We start from the raw sequence: 13,968 nt of genomic DNA on the forward strand, positions 1-13,968 counted from the left end.
TAACTGCTTCGCAAATGTATTAAAACGTCGAAAGATGGTTTGGTGTGGTTATTTCATCAATTCGAACTAATCTGGAACCATGTTTTCGGATTTAGAGCCATCATAGAGCCATTACCACATAGGTCTCCATTTCTGACGACCGTCAGAATGTTTGACCCACAAAAAAATATATCGTTTTTTTAAGAATGTGTGTTCCCACCCTAACTGCTTCCCAAATGTATTAAAATTTCGAAATATGGTTGGGGTAGTTATTTAATCAATTCAAACTAATCTGGAGCCATGTTTTCGGAATTAGAGTCATCAGAGAGCCATTACCACATAGGTTACCATTTCTGACAGCCGTCAGAATGTGTGACCCACAAACAAAGGGATTTAAGCATGTGTGTTCCCACCCAAACTGCTTCCCAAATGTATTAAAACTTCGAAAGATGGTGTGGGGTAGTTATTTTATCATTTCACACTAATTTGGAGCATTTTTTTCGGGATTTAGAGTCATATTAGAACCATGACCACATAGGTCACCATTTCTGACGGCCGTCAGAATGTGTGACCCACGGAAAATAATTCTTTTTTTTAAGAATGTGTGTTCCCACCCTATCTGCTTCCCAAATGTATTAAAACTTCGAAAGATGGTTGGGGTAGTTATTTCATAAATTCACACTAATCTGGAGCCATGTTCTCGGAATTAGAGTCATCATAGAGCCATTACCACCTAAGTCACCATTTCTGACGGCCGTCAGAATGTGTAACCCACAAAAAAATATATTGTTTTTTTAAGAATGTGTGTTCCCACCCTTACTGCTTCCCAAATGTAGTAACACTTCTAAAGATGGTTTGGGGTAGTTATTTTATAATTTCACACTAATCTGGAGCATTTGTTTCGGGATTTAGAGTCATCATAGAGCCAATACCACGTAGGTCACCATTTCTGACGGCCGTCAGAATGTGTGACCCACAAACAAAAGGATTTAAGCATGTGTGTTCCCACCCTAACTGCTTCCCATATGTATTTAAACTTCGAAAGATGCTTTGGGGTAGTTATTTCACACTAATCTGGAGCAATTTTTTCGGGTTTTAGGGTAATCATAGAGCCTGTACCACATAGGTCACCATTTCTGACAGCCATCAGAATGTGTGACCCAAAAACAAAAGGATTTAAGCATGTGTGTTTCCACCCTAACTGCTTCGCAAATGTATTAAAACGTCGAAAGATGGTTTGGTGTGGTTATTTCATCAATTCGAACTAATCTGGAACCATGTTTTCGGATTTAGAGCCATCATAGAGCCATTACCACATAGGTCTCCATTTCTGACGACCGTCAGAATGTTTGACCCACAAAAAAATATATCGTTTTTTTAAGAATGTGTGTTCCCACCCTAACTGCTTCCCAAATGTATTAAAATTTCGAAATATGGTTGGGGTAGTTATTTAATCAATTCACACTAATCTGGAGCCATGTTTTCGGAATTAGAGTCATCAGAGAGCCATTACCACATAGGTTACCATTTCTGACAGCCGTCAGAATGTGTGACCCACAAACAAAAGGATTTAAGCATGTGTGTTCCCACCCAAACTGCTTCCCAAATGTATTAAAACTTCGAAAGATGGTGTGGGGTAGTTATTTTATCATTTCACACTAATTTGGAGCATTTTTTGGGGGATTTAGAGTCATATTAGAACCATGACCACATAGGTCACCATTTCTGACGGCCGTCAGAATGTGTGACCCACGGAAAATAATTCGTTTTTTTAAGAATGTGTGTTCCCACCCTATCTGCTTCCCAAATGTATTAAAACTTCGAAAGATGGTTGGGGTAGTTATTTCATAAATTCACACTAATCTGGAGCCATGTTCTCGGAATTAGAGTCATCATAGAGCCATTACCACCTAAGTCACCATTTCTGACGGCCGTCAGAATGTGTAACCCACAAAAAAATATATTGTTTTTTTAAGAATGTGTGTTCCCACCCTTACTGCTTCCCAAATGTAGTAACACTTCTTAAGATGGTTTGGGGTAGTTATTTTATAATTTCACACTAATCTGGAGCATTTGTTTCGGGATTTAGAGTCATCATAGAGCCAATACCACGTAGGTCACCATTTCTGACGGCCGTCAGAATGTGTGACCCACAAACAAAAGGATTTAAGCATGTGTGTTCCCACCCTAACTGCTTCCCATATGTATTTAAACTTCGAAAGATGCTTTGGGGTAGTTATTTCACACTAATCTGGAGCAATTTTTTCGGGTTTTAGGGTAATCATAGAGCCTACCACATAGGTCACCATTTCTGACAGCCATCAGAATGTGTGACCCAAAAACAAAACGATTTAAGCATGTGTGTTCCCACCCTAACTGCTTCCCAAATGTATTAAAACTTCGAAAGATGGTGTGGGGTAGTTATTTCATCGATTCACACTAATCTTGAGCCGTTGTTTCCTATTTAGAGTCGTCATAGAGCCATTACCACATAGGTCACCATTTCTGACGGCCGTCAGAATGTGTGACCCACGAAAAATATATCGTTTTTTTAAGAATGTGTGTTCCCACCCTTACTGCTTCCCAACTGTATTAACACTTCTAAAGATGGTTTGGGGTAGTTATTTTATAATTTCACACTAATCTGGAGCATTTTTTTTCGGGATTTAGAGTCATCATAGAGCCCATACCACATAGGTCACCATTTCTGACGGCCGTCAGAATGTGTGACCCACAAACAAAAGGATTTAAGCATGTGTGTTCCCACCCTAACTGCTTCCCATATGTATTTAAACTTCGAAAGATGCTTTGGGGTAGTTATTTCACACTAATCTGGAGCAATGTTTTCGGGTTTTAGAGTCATCATAGAGCCTGTACCACATAGGTCACCATTTCTGACGGCCGTCAGAATGTGTGACCCACAAACAAAAGGATTTAAGCATGTGTGTTCCCACCCTAACTGCTTCGCAAATGTATTAAAACGTCGAAAGATGGTTTGGTGTGGTTATTTCATCAATTCACACTAATCTGGAACCATGTTTTCGGATTTAGAGCCATCGTAGAGCCATTACCACATAGGTCTCCATTTCTGACGACCGTCAGAATGTTTGACCCACAAAAAAATATATCGTTTTTTTAAGAATGTGTGTTCCCACCCTAACTGCTTCCCAAATGTATTAAAACTTCGAAATATGGTTGGGGCAGTTATTTAATCAATTCACACTAATCTGGAGCCATGTTTTCGGAATTAGAGTCATCAGAGAGCCATTACCACATAGGTTACCATTTCTGACAGCCGTCAGAATGTGTGACCCACAAACAAAAGGATTTAAGCATGTGTGTTCCCACCCAAACTGCTTCCCAAATGTATTAAAACCTCGAAAGATGGTGTGGGGTAGTTATTTTATCATTTCACACTAATTTGGAGCATTTTTTGGGGGATTTAGAGTCATATTAGAACCATGACCACATAGGTCACCATTTCTGACGGCCGTCAGAATGTGTGACTCACGGAAAATAGTTCGTTTTTTAAGAATGTGTGTTCCCACCCTAACTGCTTCCCAAATGTATTAAAACTTCGAAAGATGGTGTGGGGTAGTTATTTCATCGATTCACACTAATCTTGAGCCGTTGTTTCCTATTTAGAGTCGTCATAGAGCCATTACCACATAGGTCACCATTTCTGACGGCCGTCAGAATGTGTGACCCACGAAAAATATATCGTTTTTTTAAGAATGTGTGTTCCCACCCTTACTGCTTCCCAACTGTATTAACACTTCTAAAGATGGTTTGGGGTAGTTATTTTATAATTTCACACTAATCTGGAGCATTTTTTTTCGGGATTTAGAGTCATCATAGAGCCCATACCACATAGGTCACCATTTCTGACGGCCATCAGAATGTGTGACCCACAAACAAAAGGATTTAAGCATGTGTGTTCCCACCCTAACTGCTTCCCATATGTATTTAAACTTCGAAAGATGCTTTGGGGTAGTTATTTCACACTAATCTGGAGCAATGTTTTCGGGTTTTAGAGTCATCAGAGAGCCTGTACCACATAGGTCACCATTTCTGACAGCCGTCAGAATGTGTGACCCACAAACAAAAGGATTTAAGCATGTGTGTTCCCACCCTAACTGCTTCGCAAATGTATTAAAACGTCGAAAGATGGTTTGGTGTGGTTATTTCATCAATTCACACTAATCTGGAACCATGTTTTCGGATTTAGAGCCATCATAGAGCCATTACCACATAGGTCTCCATTTCTGACGACCGTCAGAACGTTTGACCTACAAAAAAATATATCGTTTTTTTAAGAATGTGTGTTCCCACCCTAACTGCTTCCCAAATGTATTAAAACTTCGAAATATGGTTGGGGTAGTTATTTAATCAATTCACACTAATCTGGAGCCATGTTTTCGGAATTAGAGTCATCAGAGAGCCATTACCACATAGGTTACCATTTCTGACAGCCGTCAGAATGTGTGACCCACAAACAAAAGGATTTAAGCATGTGTGTTCCCACCCAAACTGCTTCCCAAATGTATTAAAACCTCGAAAGATGGTGTGGGGTAGTTATTTTATCATTTCACACTAATTTGGAGCATTTTTTTCGGGATTTAGAGTCATATTAGAACCATGACCACATAGGTCACCATTTCTGACGGCCGTCAGAATGTGTGACCCACGGAAAATAATTCGTTTTTTTAAGAATGTGTGTTCCCACCCTATCTGCTTCCCAAATGTATTTAAACTTCGAAAGATGGTTGGGGTAGTTATTTCATAAATTCACACTAATCTGGAGCCATGTTCTCGGAATTAGAGTCATCATAGAGCCATTACCACCTAAGTCACCATTTCTGACGGTCGTCTGAATGTGTGACCCACAAAAAAATATATCGTTTTTTTAAGAATGTGTGTTCCCACCCTTACTGCTTCCCAAATGTAGTAACACTTCTAAAGATGGTTTGGGGTAGTTATTTTATAATTTCACACTAATCTGGAGCATTTGTTTCGGGATTTAGAGTCATCATAGAGCCAATACCACGTAGGTCACCATTTCTGACGGCCGTCAGAATGTGTGACCCACAAACAAAAGGATTTAAGCATGTGTGTTCCCACCCTAACTGCTTCCCATATGTATTTAAACTTCGAAAGATGCTTTGGGGTAGTTATTTCACACTAATCTGGAGCAATTTTTTCGGGTTTTAGGGTAATCATAGAGCCTACCACATAGGTCACCATTTCTGACAGCCATCAGAATGTGTGACCCAAAAACAAAACGATTTAAGCATGTGTGTTCCCACCCTAACTGCTTCCCAAATGTATTAAAACTTCGAAAGATGGTGTGGGGTAGTTATTTCATCGATTCACACTAATCTTGAGCCGTTGTTTCCTATTTAGAGTCGTCATAGAGCCATTACCACATAGGTCACCATTTATGACGGCCGTCAGAATGTGTGACCCACGGAAAATATATCGTTTTTTAAGAGTGTTCGTTCCCACCCTAACTGCTTCCCAAATATATTAACACTTCTAAAGATGGTTTGGGGTAGTTATTTTATAATTTCACACTAATCTGGAGCCGTTGTTTCTGATTTAGAGTCGTCTTAGAGCCATTACCACACAGGTTACCATTTCTGACGGCCGTCAGAATGTGTGACCCAAAAAAATATATATTTTTAAGAATGTATGTACCCACTGTAACTGCTTCCCAAAGGTAATGAAACTTTCAAAGATGGTTTGGGGTAGTTATTTCATCGATTCACACTAATCTTGAGCCGTTGTTTCTGATTTAGAGTCGTCATAGAGCCATTACCACACAGGTCACCATTTCTGAAGGCCGTCAGAATGTGTGACCCACAATAAAAAAATATGTTTTAAGAATGTGTGTTCCCACCGTAACTGCTATCTAAAGGTATTACAATTTCGAAAGATTCGTTGTGGTAGTTATTTTATCGATTCACATTAATCTGGAGCCGTTGTTTCTGATTTAGAGTCGTCATAGAGCCATTACCACACAGGTCACCATTTCTGACGGCCGTCAGAATGTGTGACCCACAAAAAAAAAGATGTTTTAAGAATGTGTGTTCCCACTGTAACTGCTTCCCAAAGGTATTAAAACTCTCAAAGATGGTTTGGGTGTAGTTATTTCATCGATTCACACTAATCTTGAGCCGTTGTTTCTGATTTAGAGTCGTCATAGAGCCATTACCACACAGGTCATCATTTCTGACGGCCGTCAGAATGTGTGACCCACAATAAAAAAAGATGTTTTAAGAATGCGTGTTCCCACTGTAACTGCTTCCCAAAGGTATTAAAACTCTCAAAGATGGTTTGGGTGTAGTTATTTAATCGATTCATACTAATCTTGAGCCGTTGTTTCTGATTTAGAGTCGTCATAGAGCCATTACCACACAGGTCACCATTTCTGACGGCCGTCAGAATGTGTGACCCACAAAAAAAAGATGTTTTAAGAATGTATGTTCCCACCGTAACTGCTTCCCAAAGGTATTAAAACTTTCAAAGATGGTTTGGGGTAGTTATTTCATCGATTCGCACTAATCTTGAGCCGTTGTTTCTGTTTTAGAGTCGTCATAGAGCCATTACCACACAGGTCACCATTTCTGACGGCCGTCAGAATGTGTGACCCACGAAAAATATATCGTTTTTTTAAGAATGTGTGTTCCCACCCTTACTGCTTCCCAACTGTATTAACACTTCTAAAGATGGTTTGGGGTAGTTATTTTATAATTTCACACTAATCTGGAGCATTTTTTTTCGGGATTTAGAGTCATCATAGAGCCCATACCACATAGGTCACCATTTCTGACGGCCATCAGAATGTGTGACCCACAAACAAAAGGATTTAAGCATGTGTGTTCCCACCCTAACTGCTTCCCATATGTATTTAAACTTCGAAAGATGCTTTGGGGTAGTTATTTCACACTAATCTGGAGCAATGTTTTCGGGTTTTAGAGTCATCATAGAGCCTGTACCACATAGGTCACCATTTCTGACGGCCGTCAGAATGTGTGACCCACAAACAAAAGGATTTAAGCATGTGTGTTCCCACCCTAACTGCTTCGCAAATGTATTAAAACGTCGAAAGATGGTTTGGTGTGGTTATTTCATCAATTCACACTAATCTGGAACCATGTTTTCGGATTTAGAGCCATCATAGAGCCATTACCACATAGGTCTCCATTTCTGACGACCGTCAGAATGTTTGACCCACAAAAAAATATATCGTTTTTTTAAGAATGTGTGTTCCCACCCTAACTGCTTCCCAAATGTATTAAAACTTCGAAATATGGTTGGTGCAGTTATTTAATCAATTCACACTAATCTGGAGCCATGTTTTCGGAATTAGAGTCATCAGAGAGCCATTACCACATAGGTTACCATTTCTGACAGCCGTCAGAATGTGTGACCCACAAACAAAAGGATTTAAGCATGTGTGTTCCCACCCAAACTGCTTCCCAAATGTATTAAAACCTCGAAAGATGGTGTGGGGTAGTTATTTTATCATTTCACACTAATTTGGAGCATTTTTTTGGGGATTTAGAGTCATATTAGAACCATGACCACATAGGTCACCATTTCTGACGGCCGTCAGAATGTGTGACTCACGGAAAATAGTTCGTTTTTTAAGAATGTGTGTTCCCACCCTAACTGCTTCCCAAATGTATTAAAACTTCGAAAGATGGTGTGGGGTAGTTATTTCATCGATTCACACTAATCTTGAGCCGTTGTTTCCTATTTAGAGTCGTCATAGAGCCATTACCACATAGGTCACCATTTCTGACGGCCGTCAGAATGTGTGACCCACGAAAAATATATCGTTTTTTTAAGAATGTGTGTTCCCACCCTTACTGCTTCCCAACTGTATTAACACTTCTAAAGATGGTTTGGGGTAGTTATTTTATAATTTCACACTAATCTGGAGCATTTTTTTTCGGGATTTAGAGTCATCATAGAGCCCATACCACATAGGTCACCATTTCTGACGGCCATCAGAATGTGTGACCCACAAACAAAAGGATTTAAGCATGTGTGTTCCCACCCTAACTGCTTCCCATATGTATTTAAACTTCGAAAGATGCTTTGGGGTAGTTATTTCACACTAATCTGGAGCAATGTTTTCGGGTTTTAGAGTCATCAGAGAGCCTGTACCACATAGGTCACCATTTCTGACAGCCGTCAGAATGTGTGACCCACAAACAAAAGGATTTAAGCATGTGTGTTCCCACCCTAACTGCTTCGCAAATGTATTAAAACGTCGAAAGATGGTTTGGTGTGGTTATTTCATCAATTCACACTAATCTGGAACCATGTTTTCGGATTTAGAGCCATCATAGAGCCATTACCACATAGGTCTCCATTTCTGACGACCGTCAGAACGTTTGACCTACAAAAAAATATATCGTTTTTTTAAGAATGTGTGTTCCCACCCTAACTGCTTCCCAAATGTATTAAAACTTCGAAATATGGTTGGGGTAGTTATTTAATCAATTCACACTAATCTGGAGCCATGTTTTCGGAATTAGAGTCATCAGAGAGCCATTACCACATAGGTTACCATTTCTGACAGCCGTCAGAATGTGTGACCCACAAACAAAAGGATTTAAGCATGTGTGTTCCCACCCAAACTGCTTCCCAAATGTATTAAAACCTCGAAAGATGGTGTGGGGTAGTTATTTTATCATTTCACACTAATTTGGAGCATTTTTTTCGGGATTTAGAGTCATATTAGAACCATGACCACATAGGTCACCATTTCTGACGGCCGTCAGAATGTGTGACCCACGGAAAATAATTCGTTTTTTTAAGAATGTGTGTTCCCACCCTATCTGCTTCCCAAATGTATTTAAACTTCGAAAGATGGTTGGGGTAGTTATTTCATAAATTCACACTAATCTGGAGCCATGTTCTCGGAATTAGAGTCATCATAGAGCCATTACCACCTAAGTCACCATTTCTGACGGTCGTCTGAATGTGTGACCCACAAAAAAATATATCGTTTTTTTAAGAATGTGTGTTCCCACCCTTACTGCTTCCCAAATGTAGTAACACTTCTAAAGATGGTTTGGGGTAGTTATTTTATAATTTCACACTAATCTGGAGCATTTGTTTCGGGATTTAGAGTCATCATAGAGCCAATACCACGTAGGTCACCATTTCTGACGGCCGTCAGAATGTGTGACCCACAAACAAAAGGATTTAAGCATGTGTGTTCCCACCCTAACTGCTTCCCATATGTATTTAAACTTCGAAAGATGCTTTGGGGTAGTTATTTCACACTAATCTGGAGCAATTTTTTCGGGTTTTAGGGTAATCATAGAGCCTACCACATAGGTCACCATTTCTGACAGCCATCAGAATGTGTGACCCAAAAACAAAACGATTTAAGCATGTGTGTTCCCACCCTAACTGCTTCCCAAATGTATTAAAACTTCGAAAGATGGTGTGGGGTAGTTATTTCATCGATTCACACTAATCTTGAGCCGTTGTTTCCTATTTAGAGTCGTCATAGAGCCATTACCACATAGGTCACCATTTATGACGGCCGTCAGAATGTGTGACCCACGGAAAATATATCGTTTTTTAAGAGTGTTTGTTCCCACCCTAACTGCTTCCCAAATATATTAACACTTCTAAAGATGGTTTGGGGTAGTTATTTTATAATTTCACACTAATCTGGAGCCGTTGTTTCTGATTTAGAGTCGTCTTAGAGCCATTACCACACAGGTTACCATTTCTGACGGCCGTCAGAATGTGTGACCCAAAAAAATATATATTTTTAAGAATGTATGTACCCACTGTAACTGCTTCCCAAAGGTAATGAAACTTTCAAAGATGGTTTGGGGTAGTTATTTCATCGATTCACACTAATCTTGAGCCGTTGTTTCTGATTTAGAGTCGTCATAGAGCCATTACCACACAGGTCACCATTTCTGAAGGCCGTCAGAATGTGTGACCCACAATAAAAAAATATGTTTTAAGAATGTGTGTTCCCACCGTAACTGCTATCTAAAGGTATTACAATTTCGAAAGATTCGTTGTGGTAGTTATTTTATCGATTCACATTAATCTTGAGCCGTTGTTTCTGATTTAGAGTCGTCATAGAGCCATTACCACACAGGTCACCATTTCTGTCGGCCGTCAGAATGTGTGACCCACAAAAAAAAAGATGTTTTAAGAATGTGTGTTCCCACTGTAACTGCTTCCCAAAGGTATTAAAACTCTCAAAGATGGTTTGGGTGTAGTTATTTCATCGATTCACACTAATCTTGAGCCGTTGTTTCTGATTTAGAGTCGTCATAGAGCCATTACCACACAGGTCATCATTTCTGACGGCCGTCAGAATGTGTGACCCACAATAAAAAAAGATGTTTTAAGAATGCGTGTTCCCACTGTAACTGCTTCCCAAAGGTATTAAAACTCTCAAAGATGGTTTGGGTGTAGTTATTTAATCGATTCATACTAATCTTGAGCCGTTGTTTCTGATTTAGAGTCGTCATAGAGCCATTACCACACAGGTCACCATTTCTGACGGCCGTCAGAATGTGTGACCCACAAAAAAAAGATGTTTTAAGAATGTATGTTCCCACCGTAACTGCTTCCCAAAGGTATTAAAACTTTCAAAGATGGTTTGGGGTAGTTATTTCATCGATTCGCACTAATCTTGAGCCGTTGTTTCTGTTTTAGAGTCGTCATAGAGCCATTACCACACAGGTCACCATTTCTGAAGGCCGTCAGAATGTGTGACCCACAATAAAAAAATATGTTTTAAGAATGTGTGTTCCCACCGTAACTGCTATCTAAAGGTATTACAATTTCGAAAGATTCGTTGTGGTAGTTATTTTATCGATTCACATTAATCTGGAGCCGTTGTTTCTGATTTAGAGTCGTCATAGAGCCATTACCACACAGGTCACCATTTCTGACGGCCGTCAGAATGTGTGACCCACAAAAAAAAAGATGTTTTAAGAATGTGTGTTCCCACTGTAACTGCTTCCCAAAGGTATTAAAACTCTCAAAGATGGTTTGGGTGTAGTTATTTCATCGATTCACACTAATCTTGAGCCGTTGTTTCTGATTTAGAGTCGTCATAGAGCCATTACCACACAGGTCATCATTTCTGACGGCCGTCAGAATGTGTGACCCACAATAAAAAAAGATGTTTTAAGAATGCGTGTTCCCACTGTAACTGCTTCCCAAAGGTATTAAAACTCTCAAAGATGGTTTGGGTGTAGTTATTTAATCGATTCATACTAATCTTGAGCCGTTGTTTCTGATTTAGAGTCGTCATAGAGCCATTACCACACAGGTCACCATTTCTGACGGCCGTCAGAATGTGTGACCCACAAAAAAAAGATGTTTTAAGAATGTATGTTCCCACCGTAACTGCTTCCCAAAGGTATTAAAACTTTCAAAGATGGTTTGGGGTAGTTATTTCATCGATTCGCACTAATCTTGAGCCGTTGTTTCTGTTTTAGAGTCGTCATAGAGCCATTACCACACAGGTCACCATTTCTGACGGCCGTCAGAATGTGTGACCCACGAAAAATATATCGTTTTTTTAAGAATGTGTGTTCCCACCCTTACTGCTTCCCAACTGTATTAACACTTCTAAAGATGGTTTGGGGTAGTTATTTTATAATTTCACACTAATCTGGAGCATTTTTTTTCGGGATTTAGAGTCATCATAGAGCCCATACCACATAGGTCACCATTTCTGACGGCCATCAGAATGTGTGACCCACAAACAAAAGGATTTAAGCATGTGTGTTCCCACCCTAACTGCTTCCCATATGTATTTAAACTTCGAAAGATGCTTTGGGGTAGTTATTTCACACTAATCTGGAGCAATGTTTTCGGGTTTTAGAGTCATCATAGAGCCTGTACCACATAGGTCACCATTTCTGACGGCCGTCAGAATGTGTGACCCACAAACAAAAGGATTTAAGCATGTGTGTTCCCACCCTAACTGCTTCGCAAATGTATTAAAACGTCGAAAGATGGTTTGGTGTGGTTATTTCATCAATTCACACTAATCTGGAACCATGTTTTCGGATTTAGAGCCATCATAGAGCCATTACCACATAGGTCTCCATTTCTGACGACCGTCAGAATGTTTGACCCACAAAAAAATATATCGTTTTTTTAAGAATGTGTGTTCCCACCCTAACTGCTTCCCAAATGTATTAAAACTTCGAAATATGGTTGGTGCAGTTATTTAATCAATTCACACTAATCTGGAGCCATGTTTTCGGAATTAGAGTCATCAGAGAGCCATTACCACATAGGTTACCATTTCTGACAGCCGTCAGAATGTGTGACCCACAAACAAAAGGATTTAAGCATGTGTGTTCCCACCCAAACTGCTTCCCAAATGTATTAAAACCTCGAAAGATGGTGTGGGGTAGTTATTTTATCATTTCACACTAATTTGGAGCATTTTTTTGGGGATTTAGAGTCATATTAGAACCATGACCACATAGGTCACCATTTCTGACGGCCGTCAGAATGTGTGACTCACGGAAAATAGTTCGTTTTTTAAGAATGTGTGTTCCCACCCTAACTGCTTCCCAAATGTATTAAAACTTCGAAAGATGGTGTGGGGTAGTTATTTCATCGATTCACACTAATCTTGAGCCGTTGTTTCCTATTTAGAGTCGTCATAGAGCCATTACCACATAGGTCACCATTTCTGACGGCCGTCAGAATGTGTGACCCACGAAAAATATATCGTTTTTTTAAGAATGTGTGTTCCCACCCTTACTGCTTCCCAACTGTATTAACACTTCTAAAGATGGTTTGGGGTAGTTATTTTATAATTTCACACTAATCTGGAGCATTTTTTTTCGGGATTTAGAGTCATCATAGAGCCCATACCACATAGGTCACCATTTCTGACGGCCATCAGAATGTGTGACCCACAAACAAAAGGATTTAAGCATGTGTGTTCCCACCCTAACTGCTTCCCATATGTATTTAAACTTCGAAAGATGCTTTGGGGTAGTTATTTCACACTAATCTGGAGCAATGTTTTCGGGTTTTAGAGTCATCAGAGAGCCTGTACCACATAGGTCACCATTTCTGACAGCCGTCAGAATGTGTGACCCACAAACAAAAGGATTTAAGCATGTGTGTTCCCACCCTAACTGCTTCGCAAATGTATTAAAACGTCGAAAGATGGTTTGGTGTGGTTATTTCATCAATTCACACTAATCTGGAACCATGTTTTCGGATTTAGAGCCATCATAGAGCCATTACCACATAGGTCTCCATTTCTGACGACCGTCAGAACGTTTGACCTACAAAAAAATATATCGTTTTTTTAAGAATGTGTGTTCCCACCCTAACTGCTTCCCAAATGTATTAAAACTTCGAAATATGGTTGGGGTAGTTATTTAATCAATTCACACTAATCTGGAGCCATGTTTTCGGAATTAGAGTCATCAGAGAGCCATTACCACATAGGTTACCATTTCTGACAGCCGTCAGAATGTGTGACCCACAAACAAAAGGATTTAAGCATGTGTGTTCCCACCCAAACTGCTTCCCAAATGTATTAAAACCTCGAAAGATGGTGTGGGGTAGTTATTTTATCATTTCACACTAATTTGGAGCATTTTTTTCGGGATTTAGAGTCATATTAGAACCATGACCACATAGGTCACCATTTCTGACGGCCGTCAGAATGTGTGACCCACGGAAAATAATTCGTTTTTTTAAGAATGTGTGTTCCCACCCTATCTGCTTCCCAAATGTATTTAAACTTCGAAAGATGGTTGGGGTAGTTATTTCATAAATTCACACTAATCTGGAGCCATGTTCTCGGAATTAGAGTCATCATAGAGCCATTACCACCTAAGTCACCATTTCTGACGGTCGTCTGAATGTGTGACCCACAAAAAAATATATCGTTTTTTTAAGAATGTGTGTTCCCACCCTTACTGCTTCCCAAATGTAGTAACACTT

Source organism: Hypomesus nipponensis, chromosome 4 (assembly GCF_054491055.1).
Source record: "Hypomesus nipponensis isolate SF chromosome 4, ASM5449105v1, whole genome shotgun sequence".
Taxonomy (NCBI): domain Eukaryota; kingdom Metazoa; phylum Chordata; class Actinopteri; order Osmeriformes; family Osmeridae; genus Hypomesus; species Hypomesus nipponensis.